The sequence below is a fragment of the Phyllobates terribilis genome, unplaced genomic scaffold (genome assembly GCF_046119375.1).
Source record: "Phyllobates terribilis strain yellow unplaced genomic scaffold, ASM4611937v1 Scaffold_3__8_contigs__length_932513732, whole genome shotgun sequence".
Taxonomy (NCBI): Eukaryota; Metazoa; Chordata; class Amphibia; order Anura; family Dendrobatidae; genus Phyllobates; species Phyllobates terribilis.
The window spans coordinates 54,960,848-54,981,430 of NW_027362763.1; the positions used below are offsets into that span (position 1 = coordinate 54,960,848).

The window sequence follows — 20,583 nt, forward strand, 5'->3', positions numbered from 1 at the left end:
CAGAGCCCACCATTCACAATAGGTGATGTCACAGCTCACCTCCTCCTCCTGTACAACGACTGATAACCTCTATATACAGTAGATAACACAGGATCCACCATTCACAATAGGTGATGTCACAGCTCACCTCCTCTTCCTCCTGTACAATCACTGATAACTCCTCTATATACAGTACATAACACTGAATCCACTATTCACAATAGATTGTCACAGCTCACCTCCACCTCCTGTTCAATGACTGATAACACCTCTATATACAGTAGATAACACAGGATCCACCATTCACAATAGTTGATGTCACAGCTCACCTCCTCCTCCTCCTGTACGATGACTGATAACACCTCTATATACAGTAGATAACACAGGATCCACCATTCACAATAGTTGATGTCACAGCTCTCCTCCTCCTCCTCCTGTACGATGACTGATAACACCTCTATATACAGTAGATAACACAGGATCCACCATTCACAATAGTTGATGTCACAGCTCACCTCCTCCTCCTGTACGATGACTGATAACACCTCTATATACAGTAGATAACTGGATCCACCATTCACAATAGGTGATGTCACAGCTCAACTCCTCCTCCTCTTATACAATGACTGATAACACCTCCATATACAGTAGATAACACAGGATCCACCATTCACAATAGTTGTTGTCACAGCTCACCTCCTCCTCCTCCTGTACAATGACTGATAACACCGCTATATACTGTAGATAACACAGGATCCACCATTCACAATAGGTGATGTCACAGCTCACCTCCTCTCCTTTCCTGCACAGCGACTCCTGCACAAGCTATAGAGCTTTCCTACAACACTTTTAAATAACGAAAGTAATATAACTGACACATTGGCTGTACTCAGCGGTTCCGGATTTTGGTAGTTATACATGGGCAGAGTTACCAATTACCATGTATACATGTGGCTGCCCTTTACCCTGTACATTAGACAGGTACTAGTAGGTGCTTGTCAGTTTGTCACTATAGTTGGAATATAGATATACTCCAGCAGATTGCCAGAAAAAGCAGAAAATTATCAAAGTCCTCCAAAATATAATTGTCTATAAAAGTTTTTGAAAAAAAAAAGTATAAAGTAAAAAAAAAAAAATCATAAAAAATATTTTTTTTGCTAAAGTGTTTATAAAAGTTTTACTGCAATCATAAAATCCAGTACAATAAAATTAAGATGCTATCTATATTGAACGGTTAAAGGCTTAAAAACAAATATTACACAATAAAAACTCTAATAATAAGAGAAATCTGGGTGGGGGGCAATGTCACACAAGATGGCTTCAAATTTTTTACTTTATTTTTTTTTTTTTTTAATCGTGTCTCTGTTTTTATGGGTTTCTTCCAGGATTGATGGGTTAATGATCTGGGTAGATGTTGATCAAATAATTTATAAGCCTAAATCATCCAAGTTTCCTAGCGGATAATTAAAGGGAACCTGTTACTTTCGGTTACCATAGTAACTAGGCGTTGAGAAAGCTTCTAGAATGAGGTGTTCTCTCTTTAATGAGAACGGTTCCCGATGTAACTGTCACTGTCAAGATAATGGATCCATGTTGTGCCTTTAACATTTCTTCTTCCATTTCCATTGTTTCGGATGGGTTGAAGAAATGTCATTATTAATGCTATATCTAGGCGCTACGAAAAGTCTCTTCTATTTTTTTTTTCCACATATAGTTGCCAATCCAGTCTACTTTACCATATAAAAAAACCCACAAAATAATCTTCCGAGCTGCCCATCGATGGTCTCTTATAGAGTCTCGGACATATGGATCATCTTACATTTATAAGATAGAGGAGGACACTGTTGCATAGTTAGGTAATTAGGTGGCAAAAAAAAAGAAGAAAATTTCTACTTTTTAAAAAAAAACACAAAATAACCTGCTGAGCTGCCCATCGATGGTCTCTTATAGAGTGTAATTGGCCACCTGTAATAATGGAGCAGGAACATGGCATTACATAGATGCGTTGGACATTTGGATCATCTTACATTTATAAGATGGAGGAGGACACTGTTGCATAGTTGGGTAATTAGGTGGCAGAAAAAAAAAATTGTACTTTAAAAAAAAAAAAAACACAAAATAACCTGCCGAGCTGCCCACCGATGATCTCTTATAGAGTGTTGGACATATGGATCATCTTACATTTATAAGATAGAGGAGGACACTGTTGCATAGTTAGGTAATTAGGTGGCAAAACAAAAGAAGAAAATTTCTACTTTTAAAAAAAAAAACACAAAATAACCTGCTGAGCTGCCCATCGATGGTCTCTTATAGAGTGTAATTGGCCACCTGTAATAATGGAGCAGGAACATGGCATTACATAGATGCATTGGACATTTGGATCATCTTACATTTATAAGATAGAGGAGGACACTGTTGCATAGTTGGGTAATTAGGTGGCAAAAAAAAAGAAGAAAATTTCTACTTAAAAAAAAACAACAACAAAATAACCTGACGAGCTGCCCATCGATGGTGTCTTATAGAGTCTCGGACATATGGATCATCTTACATTTATAAGATGGAGGAGGACACTGTTGCATAGTTGGGTAATTAGGTGGCAGAAAAAAAAAATTGTACTTTAAAAAAAAAAAAAACACAAAATAACCTGCCGAGCTGCCCACCGATGATCTCTTATAGAGTGTTGGACATATGGATCATCTTACATTTATAAGATAGAGGAGGACACTGTTGCATAGTTGGGTAATTTAGGTGTCAAAAAAGTAAATTTCTACCATATAAGTTACTCCTTATTTGACATCTTTGAAAAATAAAAGAGGGGTTCTATGGGAAAAAAGAAAATTATTAAACGGAAAAATAGATTATTCTAAATAAATTGATACATCGTGTTTTTTTTGTTGCATATTTTGTGCCTTGGTTGGGTTTTTGAAAAATAGAGCGTGTCACTTCTTTCAGCATTTTTTCACCCATAGGAAGTAATGGGTGGTGAAAAAAACGCATCAAAAACATGTCAAAATTTGCATCAGCGTTTTTCATGGTTCTTCTTTTTTCACAGAACTTTATGTACATGCATAAATAGAGACAGAAGGACAATGAAAAAAACGCACCAAAACCTGCATTTTTGACGAAGCTGATTTCCTGACATATTAGGTTTTGCTGCAGATTTGTGGCGCTGAAAAACACAACATGTGTGAACATAGCCTTAGACTCTTTAGAAAACAACATCTCCCTCTGCCTGCATCTAGCCCCATCCCTCCTCGTCGTAACTTGATGTTTCGCGTTCTCCATAGATGTCAAGATCATTTGTGTCCCGACTCCGGATTAATTAATTTTACTGCAGTCATGACCCAACTTAAAGGGGTTGTCCACTACTAGGACAACCCCTTCTTGATCTAAATGTTTGGCCTCGATAAAATAAAAAAGGTTATACTCTCCTGATGTGCTGGCACCGTTCCAGTGGTGTCAGCACTCTTGGTCCCGGGCCTTTCACCTGGTCGTTGTGACAGGTGAGCCCAGCGCCCAATCAGCTCTGGCGTTGCTGTCTCTGTCTGCGTACGAATTGACCATGAAGAAGTCTGGGCTGCGGCTGATCTCAGACTTCCTCATCATGTTCAATTCAACGGGCGACGGGGGTCACGTGTCACAATAACAGCGCAGGAGCCCCCGTGGAGAGCGAGTGCCAACACCACAACGCCGGCACGGTAGGTGAGTATTGGCTTTTTTATTTTATCGGGGTCAAGCTTGGTGGATGACAAGGAGTTCTCCAAGTAGTGGACAACTTCTTTAAGCAGCCACCAAGACCCATGTTGTCACGGGTGTGTCAGATGTGATAAACATTCGCCCTGCAGTTGGTTGCAGTAGATCTCTTTTTTTGGCATTACAGACACCTTCTTAGATCTGTCTCACTCTAGGACCCAGCGGCTACCTCCATCCGGCTAATTGACACCCAGGCCTGGGTGTTTAAATACTTCCTGTTTGCTATAGGGAGGTGCCAGTGATATTCACATGACCCCTTCTGAAGGCTTGGAGCTGTTGCAGTCTGCTTACCTCCTCTTTGGTGCTAAGAGGCCATGTGTGTAATCTCTCTGAAGTCTGCTCAAGCTAAGTTACTTCCCTCGTGTCTGTGTCTCCTTGCTGTCTTTAGTTGTTAGTGAGCACGCATCCCCCCTTTCCCAGCCAGGGCCTAGCTCTAGGGAGATACAGGGTTTTATTATATTCCTGATCGGTGTTTGGTGAGAAACCAATATAGGGACGGTAGGGTGATATCAGATCAGCCTAGGAGGTCTCCACTCCCCCCTTTCCCTAGTGTCTGGGCTCCCTTCCCCTCATCCCTTCGTATTGCACTTTGTCTTTCCTAGACTGTGAGTGACACATGTATTCTACTGTAGATACCAGTTGGGGTCTGCACTCGAAAACCCCTCTACTTGAAGGTTAACAGGCCACAAGGTGCAGATGGCGGAGTACCGCTTCCGACGTGATGGCGGAGTACCGCTTCCGACGCGATGGCGGAGTACCGCTTCCGATGCGATGGCGGAGTACCGCTTCCGATGCGATGGCCTCCTTATTGCATTACATCTGAATACATCATAAATGAGAATTAATCACTTGGTGGATTTAGTGAATGATGCAGAAAATTCCCTTTAATAGAACAACATGTGTTAAGCGCGGCGTTAAAAATTCTGGCTGTAAATAATTGTGTTTTATGTCGGTTGAAAGCAAACTAGGCAATATGTCTCCGTCACAGCGAACCCTCTAAACCATGTCTCCAATCCTCCAGAGTCTGACGCTATAAATCGCCGTGTCGGCGGGTGGAATATTCAGCAGCTGTACTTTTTTATTACCATCTTGTTCAAATATTCATAACCATTGTTTTATACTTCTGCTGTTGATTGAAGGACCGAGCTTTGCAGTTTCTTTGATGAGCTGCTTATTATCGATAATGGCTTTGACCCTTTTTCCGACTGGCAGGGAACAAACCGGTCTTCAAGGCAAAAGGGTAGATGCCCTTTGAATGTGTAATGTTCTCATTGCCGCTATAAAAAATGCTGCCGTACAATGACGAGCGCAGAGCCGGCGTCCACGCCGAATACGTGTAGAAAACCATTTATCCTTGAAGGGGAATAAGTCATCAGGAAATGACCTCGGGTTTAAATCCCTTTGTGTTAAATGCATTTTTTTTTTTTTAATTTTGGCAACTTATTTGTTTTTTTTATATTATAATCTGTGTTTATAATAAACACGAGAAATGTTACAATATTCACACTGAGGCTGTTCAGACTCCTACTGTTTGTTGTTTCGGGAAATCAACATTTATAATAGGAGCAATAGACCGAATCAGACCCTTATCTTTTGTATTGAAGCATCTAATGAGCGCGTGCAAAGGTCATTGTGAAGAGAAAGGGAAGAGGTGAGCTGTGACATCACCTATTGTGAACGGTGGATCCTGTGTTATCTACTGTATATAGAGGTGTTATCAGTCATTGTACAGGAGGAGGAGGAGGTGAGCTGTGATATCACCTATTGTGAATGGTGGATCCTGTGTTATCTACTGTATATAGAGGTGTTATCAGTCATTGTACAGGAGGGTGAGGAGGTGAGCTGTGATGTCACCTATTGTGAATGGTGGATCCTGTGTTATCTACTGTATATAGAGGTGTTATCAGTCATTGTACAGGAGGAGGAGGTGAGCTGTGACATCTATTGCGAATGATGGATCCTGTGTTATCAGTCATTGTACAGGAGGAGGAGGAGGTGAGCTGTGACATCACCTATTGTGAATGATGGATCCTGTATTATCTACTGTATATAAAGGTGTTATCAGTCATTGTACAGGAGGAGGAGGAGGTGAGCTGTGACATCACCTATTGTGAATGATGGATCCTGTGTTATCTACTGTATATAGAGGTGTTATTAGTCATTGTACAGGAGGAGGAGGAGGTGAGCTGTGACATCACCTATTGTGAATGGTGGATCCTGTGTTATCTACTGTATATAGAGGTGTTATTAGTCATTGTACACGAGGAGGAGGAGGTGAGCTGTGACATCACCTATTGTGAATGGTGGATCCTGTGTTATCTACTGTATATAGAGGTGTTATCAGTCATTGTACAGGAGGAGAAGGTGAGCTGTGATATCACCTATTGTGAATGGTGGATCCTATGTTATCTACTGTATATAGAGGTGTTATCAGTCATTGTACAGGAGGAGGGGGAGGAGAGCTGTGACATCACCTATTGTGAATGATGGATCCTGTGTTATCTACTGTATATAGAGGTGTTATTAGTCATTGTACAGGAGGAGGAGGAGGTGAGCTGTGACATCACCTATTGTGAATGGTGGATCCTGTGTTATCTACTGTATATAGAGGTGTTATTAGTCATTGTACACGAGGAGGAGGAGGTGAGCTGTGACATCACCTATTGTGAATGGTGGATCCTGTGTTATCTACTGTATATAGAGGTGTTATCAGTCATTGTACAGGAGGAGAAGGTGAGCTGTGATATCACCTATTGTGAATGGTGGATCCTATGTTATCTACTGTATATAGAGGTGTTATCAGTCATTGTACAGGAGGAGGGGGAGGAGAGCTGTGACATCACCTATTGTGAATGATGGATCCTGTGTTATCTACTGTATATAGAGGTGTTATCAGTCATTGTACAGGAGGAGGAGGAGGGGAGCTGTGATATCACCTATTGTGAATGGTGGATCCTGTGTTATCTACTGTATATAGAGGTGTTATCAGTCATTGTACAGGAGGAGGAGGAGGTGAGCTGTGACATCACCTATTGTGAATGGTGGATCCTGTATTATCTACTGTATATAGAGGTGTTATCAGTCATTGTACAGGAGGAGGAGGTGAGCTGTGATATCACCTATTGTGAATGGTGGATCCTGTGTTATCTACTGTATATAGAGGTGTTATCAGTCATTGTACAGGAGGAGGGGGAGGAGAGCTGTGACATCACCTATTGTGAATGATGGATCCTGTGTTATCTACTGTATATAGAGGTGTTATCAGTCATTGTACAGGAGGAGGAGGAGGTGAGCTCTGACATATTTTATTGGAGGCAGTGGAAGAAACTTTGTGGAGTATAAATTCCTTCCAGCTGCGCAGACACCTCAATAGTTGATTATCTTCTCATGCGCAGGGATTATCATTAATCTCGTACACTATTATTGCAAGGGATAGAGCCTTTTAACAACCTTCAAGATAAAAAATCTAATATATGTGAAATTTGAGCATTGCCTTCACCCATTATAGTCTGGGTTGCCCAACATACTGAACCTGTGTAGTTTTCATTGGGTTCTTTTACATACTGGTCGAAGTGTAATGTTTGGGGGGCCATATTGACACGTGCATTCAGGGAGCCACGGTTTCCCATAGTTGAAAAATTACGGCAAACATGGAGCTCGTACACCTACCCCATTGTCCAAATGTGTCACTGACCATTGAATCATTGAACATCACCATCTCGCCATCGTCCACGATCTCAGATATTGAAGTTTTTGTATTTATTTCTAGGTGTACCAAAAATATTGTCATGCATTTGGGCATTGGGTTTTTTGGGGACGAGGCACAGTCAATGATACCTATTCAATAGACAAGATATTGATGAGTCGTTAGCATGTCTGATGTTTACAGGCCCATCTGATGTAGCAAGCAACCACTAGGTTGGGATCAAAGGAAAACCTGTTCCATTTTAGTAACTGTAGTAAGTTGTGGAGCCATAGATCCGGGTGAGCAGCACGGACCAGAGGAGATGATGCAGCAAAGCTGGATTTTCCAGACAGCAAAGGGAATGAGCATGGATCAGGACAGCAGATTGGCAAGCAGATCTGGAAGCACTAGATGTAGCTGAACCATATGTGCGGACAGGAACAATTGAGATGGTGTATTCAGCTGCCATCATGCTGCAGGAGTGCAGTTATGCACAAGAATAGCAGAGATGTATAGGCAATCTAGTATCTTGCTTGCAGAATTGCAGATACAAGAATATCAGAGATGTACAGGCAAACTGATATCTTGCTTGCAGAGATGCGGTTACTCACAGGAATAACATAGTTGCCAATGTGGACAGCATCAGTATAGCAGTCGAGCTTGTGCAAGAACTGCTGTACTGAGCTTGGAGGTAGTAGCTGGTTGCTGGATTGCAAACAAGAGTAGCTGGGAAGATAATTAGACACCTGATTGACGCATAACACCAGATAAAGCACATGGTTATGGGGTGCTATGCTTCCCAAATACTCAGGCAATCAGCAGTCTCCTGAGCTGGCTTTAAATGCCCTACGATGATGACATCAATGGTGCTTGCCGAGCTACCACAGAAACCTGGTGCAAACTAGCACAGGGGGAACCGGCCATCAGGGAAGGAAGCAAAACCCTGCACTGGAGCCAGGACTGGTGAGTAACGAGATGATTTTCACTAGAAAGCTTTATTTCCGGACAGTTTGTGCATGTTCACCTATCAGATGATTCCATGTTAGGTAGTCTACTACAATCTAGGGTTCATGTTAAGAAAAGTTCATGATATGTCATACAAGAGTGTCGACAGTGATCCCCCTTGATCTGATGACTTGTCTGTACTTAGTCCTAGATGTTTGTAATGCTATAAAACAGAAGTTCTGCCAGATGACCAAACGGTTATCCATCTGGTTGCCCGTTTCCATCCCGTTCTAATGGTCAACTCTACATTGTAAATGGTGTCCTACACATTAGACTAAAGGAGATGAAAATGGACAATTTCAACCATAACAGACAATTTGTTGGGTGTAATTTAATATCGATTGATCATTTTTCAGATTGATGACACTGATGGTAGGACGAAAGTTCCTACAAAAGATCTTTGATCTACTAAAGATCTTTCAGCCACAAAAGATCTTTTTGGCTGGGTCATTGTCTTGATGATTGTTCGTTCATTAGTTGCTCATTCATAAACTTATTTCTATCTATTTTGGCCACCTTGAACTTTAGATGGCTGTTGGCTGATTGATGGTTGAGCCGGCTGCTATCTCGTCTGACTCTCCCATACTCAAGTCTGCCGAGCCCTCCAATGTTCTCCATGCGAGAGACGATGCCAGACACCTCAAAAGGCGACTTATCTCTTAGAGAACAAAATGATCCTTAGTTCAAAATCAAACGCACTAGATCCTTATCTTCCGTGACTACCATCTGTCGAGGGACCTCCATACACATTAGTCTGTGGGTAAAGCCTGTTGATATGGGCTTGTTCTGATTACTTTATTTTTTTGTGTATCAAAGGCCTTAAGTTTCTTACACCATCTCATTCGTCTTCTGTATGCAGGCTCTGGTTTTTGTCCATATTGAGTCATTCCTTTCAGTTTTGAAAGTTGCTGTTCAGTCTGGGTCCAATCACAGAGACCTCCACCTAATATAAGAATGGGGCTTTGGAACGCCTTGTCGGAACGGAGTGATGGGTATTTCTGGGAATTTCATAAACTAGATCAGAGAGGCAGTGGGTGCGCAGGTGCGGTCAGCACCCTGTTCCCATGTGTGAAGCTTCAAGCCCCATTCTCAGGTTTGATTTGGGTCATAGTGTTTGGATTTCTACCGATCCCGATAATGCAGCATTGTACTTGTCTTATCTCCAATAATCCCTTAGACAATAAATGCTTGGCTAACTCTCCATTCAGATGTGTGAATTTCCTAGCCTTGTTCTCAAGATTGATTAGGGTCCTACCGATTTTGATAATGGAGCATTGTACTTGGCTATCTCCAATGATCCTCTAAAGTTTAGACAGTGAATGCACGGTCACCACTCCATTCAGATATGTGAATTTCCTATCACAATTCTTGGCATTGATGAGGGTCCTAGTGGTGAGACCCCTACTGATCCTGATAGGTAGAGCATTATACTTGGCTTTCTCCAATAGTCCCTTGGACAATGAATGCATGGCCACCACTCCATTCAAATGTGTGAATTTCCTATCACCATTCTCGGGATTGATGAATGTCCTAGTGTTGGGACCCCTACTGATCTCTATTATGGAGTATTGTACTTAGTTATCTCTGATAGACAAAGACAGCAAACACTGGAGAAGGACATCATAGTCGGAAGAATATAAGGAACAAGGCGAAGATGAAGACCAGCAAGATAACAGCAGAGACGGCTCTGGTTGACCTATCTAGACTTACACAAGATCGATATTCCTACAGATCGTTCATCCATCAAGTCGCCATGGCTTGTGATGAGAAGCTGTTAAAAGAAAAACAACATCTCCGATAGTCCAATAGACAATGAATATACGGCAACCACTCCATTCAGATTTGTCAATGTCCTAGCCCCATTCTCGGGATTGATGAGGGTTCTAATTAATGGTCAGACCCCTGCCGATCTCGATAATGGAGCATTGTACTTGGCTATCTTCGATTATCCCATAGACAATGAATGTGTGGCCACCACTCCTTTCAGATGTGTGAATTTCCTAGCCCTATTCTCTGGAATTGATGAGGGTCCTAGTAGTCAGACCCCTTCTGATCCCGATAATGGAGCATTGAACTGGGCTATCTTTGATAATCTCATAGACAGTGAATGCTTGGCCACCTCTCCAATCAGATGTGTCAATTTCTTCACCATTTCCTAGCCCCATTCTCTGGATTGATGAGGGTCCTAGTGGTCGAATCTCTTCTGATCCCAGTAATGGAGCATTGTACTTAACTATCTCCTATATTCCCATAGACAATGATTTTACAGCCACAACTCCATTCAGATGTGTGAATTTCCTAGCCCCATTCTTGGGATTGATGAGGGTCCTTGTGATCAGACCCCTTCCGATCCCGATAATGGAGCATTGTACTTGGCGATCTCCAATAATTCCATAGACAATGAATGCGTTGCCACCTCTCCATTCAGATGTGTGAATTTCGTAGCCCCATTCTCTGGATTGATGAGGGTCCTCGTGGTCGGACCCTTACCAATCCCAATAATGGAGCATTGTACTTGGCTATCTCCTATATTCCCATAGATAATGATTTTGCAGCCATTCAGATGTGTGAATTTCCTAGCCCCATTCTCGGGATTGATGAGGGTCCTAGTGGTGGGAATTTACCAATCCCTATAATCTAGCATTGTACTTGACTATCTCTGATAATCCCATAGACAATGATTTCGCAGTCACCAATCCATTCAGATGTGTGAATTTCCTAGCCCCATTTTTGAGACTGATGACTGATCTAGTGGTCGGACCCCTACCGATACCAATAAAGAAGCATTGTACTTGACTATCTCCGATTATTCCCGTAGACAATGATTTTGTAGCCACCACTCCAGATGTGTGAATTTCCTAGCCCCATTCTCGGGATTGATGAGGAATCCAGTGGTCAGACCCCTACCGATCCCAATAATGAAGCATTGTTCTTGGCTATCTCTGATATTCCATAGACAATGATTTCGCAGCCACCACTCCATTCAGATGTGTAAATTTCCTAGCTCCATTCTCGGGATTTATGATGGATCCAGTGGTCGGACTTCTACCGATACCAATAAAGGAGCATTGTACTTGACTATCTCCGATAGTCTCGTAGACCATGATTTCGCAGCCACCACTCCATTCAGTTGTGTGAATTTCCTAGCCCCATTATTGGGTTTGATGAGGGTCCTAGTGGTCACAATGAATGCTTGCCCACCGCTCTATTCCGACGGGGCATTTCCGAGTCCATTTTCGGTATCAGTGTGGGTCCCACCCTTACCGATCCTGCAAATATAACCCTTTACAGACCAGTTTTGCTCCATGTACACCTATATTTTATGCATGCTCATATTTTTCTATATTTCCGGCATGCTTCAGAGTTTGCCTCAGCAGCTGCTCCACGTATCTCTTGCTGGAGGGGATGTTGATGACTTGATGGGAGTTTCCTCTCAGTACGTCTAATTTTCAGCCCATTTTTCCTCGTGCCTGGTGCTCGTCTAATAAGAGGGCTGGAATAATGGTTGTGTGAACGCTCCGCATATGGCAAGTGCAGCTGTTCCAAGTTCAATGATAAGATGCTCGCTGGTACTTAAGCGCCGCGCGTGGTCTACTTATCGCTTCCGTAAGTACATGATAATAATATGCCGCTCATTGAAAAGTTGAACGCCGTTTTGCCGAGCTCCAGCCTGGTTTTAATTGTCCAGGTTTTATCTGTATCTCTAGCAGGAAGCCATTTTTTTTTTTTTTTTTTTTCCTCGAACCTCCGGCCTAACAATTTTATCTTCAGCTTGGAAGGAGCCAGATGCGGAATCAATAGAGCCGTCTGTCCATCTCACCGATATTAAGCCCAAAATTGTTTAGAAAATGGAAGCCTTTAGCCTAACGTTGATGAATGTGATTACGCTCGGCATTAATTCACAGCCGCGCATTGTGTCATTACAGGCCAAGACGCCCGCTCCCGGTGCAAACAATGGGGCAAAGACGTCTTAATTGTAGAGAGGGAACTTGTTTTAGGATGTTGAGGAGGGATGAGGCCGTTAAAGCATTTGCCGAGACCTTTGCAGGATGTCATTATACACAAATTGTGTTTAATGCAGGACCCGTCAATGAGCCGAGGCGCTAAGTGCCTCCACCATGCTTCTAGCTCCTGCGTTTAATGCACAAGTCTCCCAAACAATAAAGAAAAGGAAAAGTTTTTCTATACTGTATATAATAAGCCACATTCATAGAAAATACAAAGGATTAAACTCCTTCGATCTGACGTCCAGGGGACTTGATATTTTATTAAATGTTTCTGATTATCGGACTTGCATAGAAGTAAATCAGAATTTATTTAACATTCTGAAAGTCTCCAGAAAATGTAGATTACAGCACATAGGAGAAGAAGTCTCAAATCAAAAGAGCTCGGGATTCTAAATGGTCACAACTCTTCATTTCTACAAGAAAGTGCAACTGAAGAAAGTCCAGATGAATGGAGGGGGCCACAGACTAAGGCAGTGTCCTAAGGCAGTCTGCACACTGAACTCTGTGCCTTATAATGAGAAATGAGGCTGTCACTGCTATGGGGGCACTGTGGATGTCACTGTTATGGGGGCACTGTGGATGTCACTATTATTATTTATTATTATTATAGCACCATTTATTCCATGGCGCTTTACATGTGAAAAAGGAGTGTACATACCTGAACTATTACAAAGATCTTTAACAAAACGTCATGACTGGTACAGGAGGAGCGAGGACCCTGCCCGCAAGGGCTCACAGTCTACAAGGTATGGGTGAGGATACAGTAGGTGAGGGTAGAGCTGGTCGTGCAGCGGTATGGTGGAGCAATGGGTTGTAGGCTTGTCGGAAGAGGTGGGCCTTCAGGTTTCTTTTGAAGGCTTCCATGGTAGGCGAGAGTCTGATGTGTTGGGGTAGAGAGTTCCAAAGTAGGGGGGAAGCACGGGAGAAATCTTGCATGCGATTGTGGGAAGAGGAGATGAGAGAGGAGTAGAGAAGGAGATCTTGTGAGGATCGGAGGTTGCGTGCAGGTAAGTAACGGGAGACTAGGTCACAGATGTATGGAGGAGACAGGTTGTGGATGGCTTTGTATGCCATGGTTAGGGTTTTGAACTGGAGTCTCTGGGCAATGGGGAGCCAGTGAAGGGATTGACAGAGGGGGGAGGCCGGGGAATAGCAGGGGGACAGGTGGATTAGTCGGGCAGCAGAGTTTAGGATAGATTGGAGGGGTGCCAGAGTGTTAGAGGGGAGGCCACCGAGCAGGAGGTTGCAGTAGTCGAGGCGGGAGATGATGAGGGAGTGCACTATTGTTTTTGCAGATTCATGGTTGAGGAATGAGCGGATCCGGGAGATATTTTTGAGTTGGAGTCGGCAGGAAGTGGAAAGGGCTTGGATATGTGGTTTGAAGGAGAAATCAGAGTCCAGGGTTACCCCAAGGCAGCGAGCTTGAGGGACTGGGGAGAGTGGACAGCCATTGACATTGATAGATAGGTCAGGTGGAGGAGGGTGAATGAGATGGTGGAAAGACAATGAATTCTGTTTTATCCATGTTAAGTGTTACGGGTCCAGGTGGTGGAACCTCTGTGCTGCGGTGCAAGGAGGGACCAGAGGGGCGTGACTAAGTACCTATTCGGCCTGACCAATGTCGCACGGCGGCTCAGTCGACTCCGTGAACCAGGGAAGGACCGAGCAGGGGGACCAGGTGCCACTCTGGGACTGACCTTGTACGAGAGCAGGTGACTCCCACGGGTCAGATGGCAGGAACAGACCGGTACAGCGGATAAGCAGGCTGTTTCGGCTGATGGCCAGACGGGTGCTCCGGGTAGGCAGGCTGGCGGACACAACGGGAAACTGGCAGGTGCTTCCAGGTAAGCAGGCTGGCGGGCACGGCAAGTAACAGACAGGTGCTTCCTGGTAAGCAGGCTGGCGGGCATGGCAGGTAACTGACAGGTGCTTCCAGGTAAGCAGGCGGGCAGAGCCCATAGACAGACTGGCGGACTGGACTGTAGACAGACTGTCTGGCTGGATTGTAGTCAGACTGGCGGGCTGGACTGAAGAACAGGCTGACGGACAGGACTGACTTGCAGAGGGACCTGAGGGCTGAAGCAACAGTAAGAACACAGAGCAACAACCTTGCACAGGCACCTCCATATTGGAGGAGGTGCTTTAAATAGGGAAAGTGTTAGAACCCTCCTGTTTGTTTTTTCCATCTTGTGTCTTGCGGTTACGTGACCATCTGCCTTTTTATTCCAGCTCCGCCCTTTTGGCTGTGCTGGACTTCAGTGTTTGACTGTTTCTCTAGCCAGGTGCTTCTGTGCCTTTCTCTGTCAGTTTGTTTGGTCCTTCTGGGACCTCTAGTACTTTTTTTTGTCTGTTTGTCTTTTTGTGTTCTGCAACAACTTCTCTGTTTAGGAGATGTCCCATTTTTGTCCCAGTCCTTAGTTCTTTTAGGGACCCCTCCCCTTATGCTATAAGTCTTCGTTCAGACTAGCCAAGGACTAAGGCGGGTCTGTTCGCTAGGGACAGGCAGCCCGCTACATCGTAGGGATTCAGCTTAGTTTTACTGTAGGGACAGTTTTCCCTTATCTTTCCTTAGTACATGTTGCAGATCATATAAGAAAGTCCTCCGGCCATTGGCCGGGGACTTTTAGGACGGCGCGCGTGGCCCCTTTAAGAGGGAGCTCACGCTCGCGGCCTAAGCACAGTGCCCGGGAAGCTGCGTGAACCAGCAGTAGCGGCAGGGAGGCTGGAAGACGCCGGACCCGGACCGCGGCGATAAGGGGGACGGCGTCTCTGTCTGGCAGGGGGCAGAGACGCCGATGCTGCATTAAGTTTTAGAAATCTGTCAGAGAAGAAGTATGAGATAGCAGACAGACATTGTGGGATTTTGGTTAGTAGGTAGGAGATATCGGGTCCAGAGAGGTAGATTGTGTGTCGTTAGCATAGAGGTGGTACTGAAAGCTATGAGACTCTGAGTTGTCCCAGGCGAAAGGTGTAGATGGAGATGAGCAGGGACCATAGGACTGAACCTTGGGGGACACTGACAGCTAGGGGGTGAGATGAGGAGGTGGTGTGTGAGTGGGAGGCACTGAATGTCCGGTCTGTTAAGTATGAGGAGATCCAAGGTAGGGCCAAGTCTTTGATGCCAAGAGATGAGAGAATCTGTAGTAAGAGGGAATGGTCCACTGTGTCGAAGGCAGATGACAGGTCCAGGAGGAGGAGGACAGAGTAGTGTCGCTTGGATTTGGCGGTTAGTAGGTCGTTGGTGACTATAGTTAGGGCAGTTTCAGTAGAATGGTGTTTGTCAAAAGCCAGATTGGAGGTGGTCAAAGAGAGAGTGGGAGGACAGTTCAGAATGGACGTGTTGTTCCAGTAGTTTTGAGACGTAAGGGAGAAGTGATATGGGGCGATAGCTAGTCAGAGAGGATGGGTCAAGGGAGGGCTTTTTCAGGATGGGTGTGATCGAGGCGTGTTTGAAGCATGAGGGGAAAACACCAGTTGTTAGTGACAGGTTGAAAAGGTGGGTAATGGTTGGGATGAGATGGGATGGGAATGGGTCAAGTTCACAGGTGGTGAGGTGTGATTTGGAGAGTAAAGAGGAAAATTGGTCTTCGTAATGGTGGAGAAGCTGGTTTTGGAGGAGGAGGATTGAGTAGGTGTGAGGAAGGGCTGGGGGGACTTTAGGCAAAAGCTTTGTCTGATGGTGTCAATCTTCTGCTCAAAGAATGAGGCAAAGTCTTCGGCTGAGATGAGAGGAGAGGGGGGGAGGCGCTGGGGGACGTAGGAGAGAATTGAAGGTGTTGAATAATTGTTTAGGGTTGTCTGACTGGGAGGATATGAGAGATGAGAAGTATGTTTGTTTGTTTTGCAGCAGTGAGTGTGAATTTGAAGGTAATGATGGACTGTTTGAATGCGATGAAGTGCTCATTGGAGTGGGACCTTTTCCATCTACACTCAGCAACCCTGGAGGCGCGTTGCAACTCTTTGGTTAGGCTGGTGTGCCAGGGTTGCCTGTTGATTGTGCGAGCTTTGGTATGTGTGAGGGGGGTGACCGAATTGAGAGCTGCAGCTGTTGTGGTGTTATATAGAGCGGCAGCAACATCCGCGTCATGTAAGCAACTGATGTCTGTAAGATGTAAGAGGGAGGAGGGATTCAGAGAGTGAGTGTAGGTCAAGGTGTTTAAGATTTCTGCGAGGGTATGCAAGTTTGTGGAGTGGGGATTGTTGCTCTGGAGAGGAGAGGGTAGAGAATGTAAGTAGGTTGTGGTCAGATAGTGGGAGAGGTGAATTAGAGAGGTTAGATAGGAAACAGAGGCGGGTGAAGATGATGTCCAGTCTGTGGCCGTCTTTGTCAGTGGGGGTAGAAGACCATTGAGCAAGGCCGAAGGAGGAAGTGAGAGAGAGAAGCCTAGAGGCAGCTGAGAGAGAAGTGTCAATGGGGATGTTGAAGTCACCCATGATGATGGTGGGGATGTCAGCAGAAAGGAAGTGAAGTAGCCAGGTGGTGAAATGGTCTAAGAAGGTGGTGGCAGGTTCAGGGGGACGGTAGATGACGGCCAGTTGGAGGTTGGAGGGGGAGTAGATGCGCACACAGTGCACCTCAAAAGAGGGGAGGGTGGCAGTGGGATTTGGGTGAAGGAGCAGTTGTCTGACAGGAGAAAACCTACTCCTCCTCCATGCTTGCCATTGGGGCGGGGGGTGTGGGAAAGGTGGAATCCATCATATGAAATTGCAGCTGGAGAGACTGTGTCAGAGGGGGTGAGCCAGGTTTCAGTGATGCCGAGGAAGAAAAGTTTGTTATTGGTGAAAAGATCATAGATGTAGGAAAGTTTGTTACAAGCGAGCGTTCCCTAGAGCTCCTGTTAGTGGGGCTGGGGAAGGGGGGGCTGGGCGGATGTGTATGAGGTGTAAGGCAGCGCTAGACATCATAATGGGGGTTACTCACTTCGCTGCGTCAATCAATGCACACGTGCAATGTCTTTACGTTTTTCTCACAACGCTGCAGTTTATTACTTCATAAGCCACAGTTCCCCGGGTCTAACTCCGTGGCACGCCGACACACATATCTACAATATTCATGAGCCAAGTGGCACACAGGCCCACTTGCTCCAGGTTACAGCCTACGGCAAGGTAATAAATTACCAAAGTCCATATCAACGTCCATGTAACAAAGTGTATTACCTTTGCCAGGTTTAGTTGCTGCAGTCCATTTAATCCGCCACCACTGTGGCTTTGTGGCTTCCCAGGTAGGGGTCTCTAACCGTCTTTCCCTCAAAGGCCACTGACATCCACACAGGATCCAGTCTCGACCTTTCAGGCACCAGGCATCACTAGGCCTCACGGTCGGTGTCCCACACACACGGGAACAGGCCTTACGCCTCTCTCACAGAACACACCTGTCTCCCATCAAGCAGGGTTTATATATGCATCCCGTGCACACACATACTGACAGGACCTTGCTGATGTCACAGTCATGTGATCAGACAGACATTCTGTGCGCGCAAGACCTGTGCTATGTCACAGTCATGTGACCAGTCACATGAGGGGGAAGGTACATAGTCAGGTAAAACACATCCTGGACCATTACCGTAATGCCAGCAAGTCGCTGCATTACAGAGGTTAGAAGGGTTACGAGAGTTTGTGATAGATCGTGAATAGGAGGTGGAAGTGACTGTGGGGATGTGGTGAGGAGGGCCAGGATTAGGGGAGATGTCGCCAGGAGTGAGGAGGAGAAGAGAAAATGTTAGTAGGTGGGAGCAGGAGAGGGCATGAATCATAGAATCATAGAATGGTAGAGTTGGAAGGGACCTCCTGGGTCATCTGGTCCAACCCCCTGCTCAAAGCAGGATTCACTAGATCATCTCAGACAGATGTCTGTCCAGCCTCTGTTTGAAGACGTCCATTGAAGGGGAACTCACCACCTCTCGTGGCAGCCTGTTCCACTCATTAATCACCCTAACTGTCAAAAAGTTTTTTCTAATATCTAATCTGTGTCTCCTCCCATTTAGTTTCATCCCATTGCTTCTAGTCTTTCCTTGTGCAAATGAGAATAAAGATGATCCTTCTACAATGTGACAGCCCTTGACATATTTGTAGACAGCTATTAAGTCTCCTCTCAGTCTTCTTTTTTGCAAGCTAAACATTCCCAAATCCTGCAACCGTTCCTCATAGGACATGGTTTGCAGACCAGTCACCATTCTGGTCGCTCTTCTCTGAACTTGCTCCAGTTTGTCTATGTCTTTTTTAAAATGTGGTGCCCAAAATGAGGTGGCTGTCTGTGCTTAGAGACACAGGATTGAATGTTGAGGAACAGATATGGGGGCACTGTGGATGTCACTGTTATGGGGGCACTGTGGCTGTCGCTGTTATTGGGCACTGATGATGTCACTGTTGTGGGGGCACTGTGGATGTCACTGTTATGGAGACACTTTGGTTCTCACTGGTATTAAGCACACTGGTCTCTTTTATTGGGGCACTATGACTGTCACTGTTATGGGGACACTGGCTGTCACTGTTATGGGTCTCTTCGGCTACTTTTATTGGGGGCATTGTGCCTGTCAGTGTTATGGGACATTGTGGCTGTCAATATTATGGGACACTCATGTCACTTTTATTGGGGGCATTGTGGCTGTCACTGTTTTGGGGACTGTAATGGGGCATTGTGTCTGTCACTATTACAGGGCACTCTGGTCACTTTTATTGTGGGCTTTGTGGCTGGCACTGTTATGGGGACATTGGCTATCACTGTTATGGCGACACTGTGGCTATCACTTTTATGGGGCATTGCGGCCTTTACTATTATGGTGACACTGTGGATGTCAATGTTATAGAGCCAGTTTGGCTGTCACTGCTAGAGAGGCACTGTGACTGTCACTGTTATGTGGCACTTTTCTGTCACTGTTATGGGGCGTTTTGGCTGTTACTGTTATAGGGGCACTGTGGCTGTCATTCTAAAGGGACACTCTTGTGCTCACTGTTATGGAGCCAATGTGGTGGTCGCTGTTATGGGAGACACTGGGAATCACTTTTATGAGGACACCCTCTTTCCCTGTTTTATATACATAGTGGCAGCCATTATTATAGGACCCTCCATCATTCTTGCATGACAAAAAAATAGGGGATATGGGTGGTTGAATATAGCGCTGCTGAGGATTTAAACGCATTAATACTAGAGTGATAACTATTTAAAAGTTTATTGACTTGCTTCGCGTTTCGGAGCTGTTCTAGCCCCTTCTTCAGGCAAAAATGTCTTGCACGACCTTCTTATCAGATAACATATTTAAAAACCAGGTGAAATCTTTTGGCTTTTGAAGTATCAAAGCAATCGCCTCTTAACGATGAACTATAGACAAATGCTGAATCTTCCCAACAAGAGCTACTTGGCAGCAGAGAGGTCCATATTGAATATCTCAGTCACGTTCCTTGCGACAATTGAAGGCCGAAAACAATTTAGGATAATATCGGTAAAATTCCAGGCTGATTGTAGCTCAGGCAGAATCGGAAGGTCCCCGGCATTAGATTCACTTCATGATTCCTACAGAAAATTGATTATCTCCTCTTGTTGATCCTCTGTTCGGGAAGATTGCTCGGCTGGCCACCAGCACAAAGTTCATACTATTGCTCTGCTGAAGATGAAGTCGCAGTATTCGGTATTTTTTCTTGAACAAAGAACATATCATCGCGGGTAAAGTTTCATAGACATAATTGGGTTTGCGATTAGTTGTAAACTCTACCATTGTGGAACTTTATGATGACTATTTTTACCATGACATTGGGAAGGTATGGAAGTCTTGGACCCTATAGGATTGGGCTGTTGAGTGCCGCTGATGACCCAAAGCGCTAGGCATCATTTCTATCTTGGCACAGAATGACTTGGCCCAGGTTCTGCTCTCCTCATCCCTTATGATGGAGACAGGCCAAAAGATCATCTAGTTGGGTGATTTTCTTTTTTTTTTAAACACCTTACAAAGCGGGAACCATACATAGAGCCCCCAGACTCGTCAACTGCCCAACCATACATGGTTGTTAGCAGAATTTTAGGTCTTTTGAGTTGTCCAGTCTCATTAGCCCTCTTAGAATCTGCAGAGGTTTCCATTGTGGTATCCATACCCTTGAAAAATACACAATATTGAAGAAGATTTTCCAACCCGAGGACCTAAACTGTAGGTGCAATTTCTC

At 44.7% G+C, this 20,583-nt stretch overlaps 1 protein-coding gene across 5 annotated transcripts in view; it reads left to right on the forward strand.

Moving 5' to 3' along the window:
- The window catches only part of MSRA (methionine sulfoxide reductase A), a 331,431-nt gene that overhangs the window by 160,711 nt on the left and 150,137 nt on the right, over positions 1–20,583 (forward strand). The gene's annotated exons all lie outside the window — the stretch shown is intronic.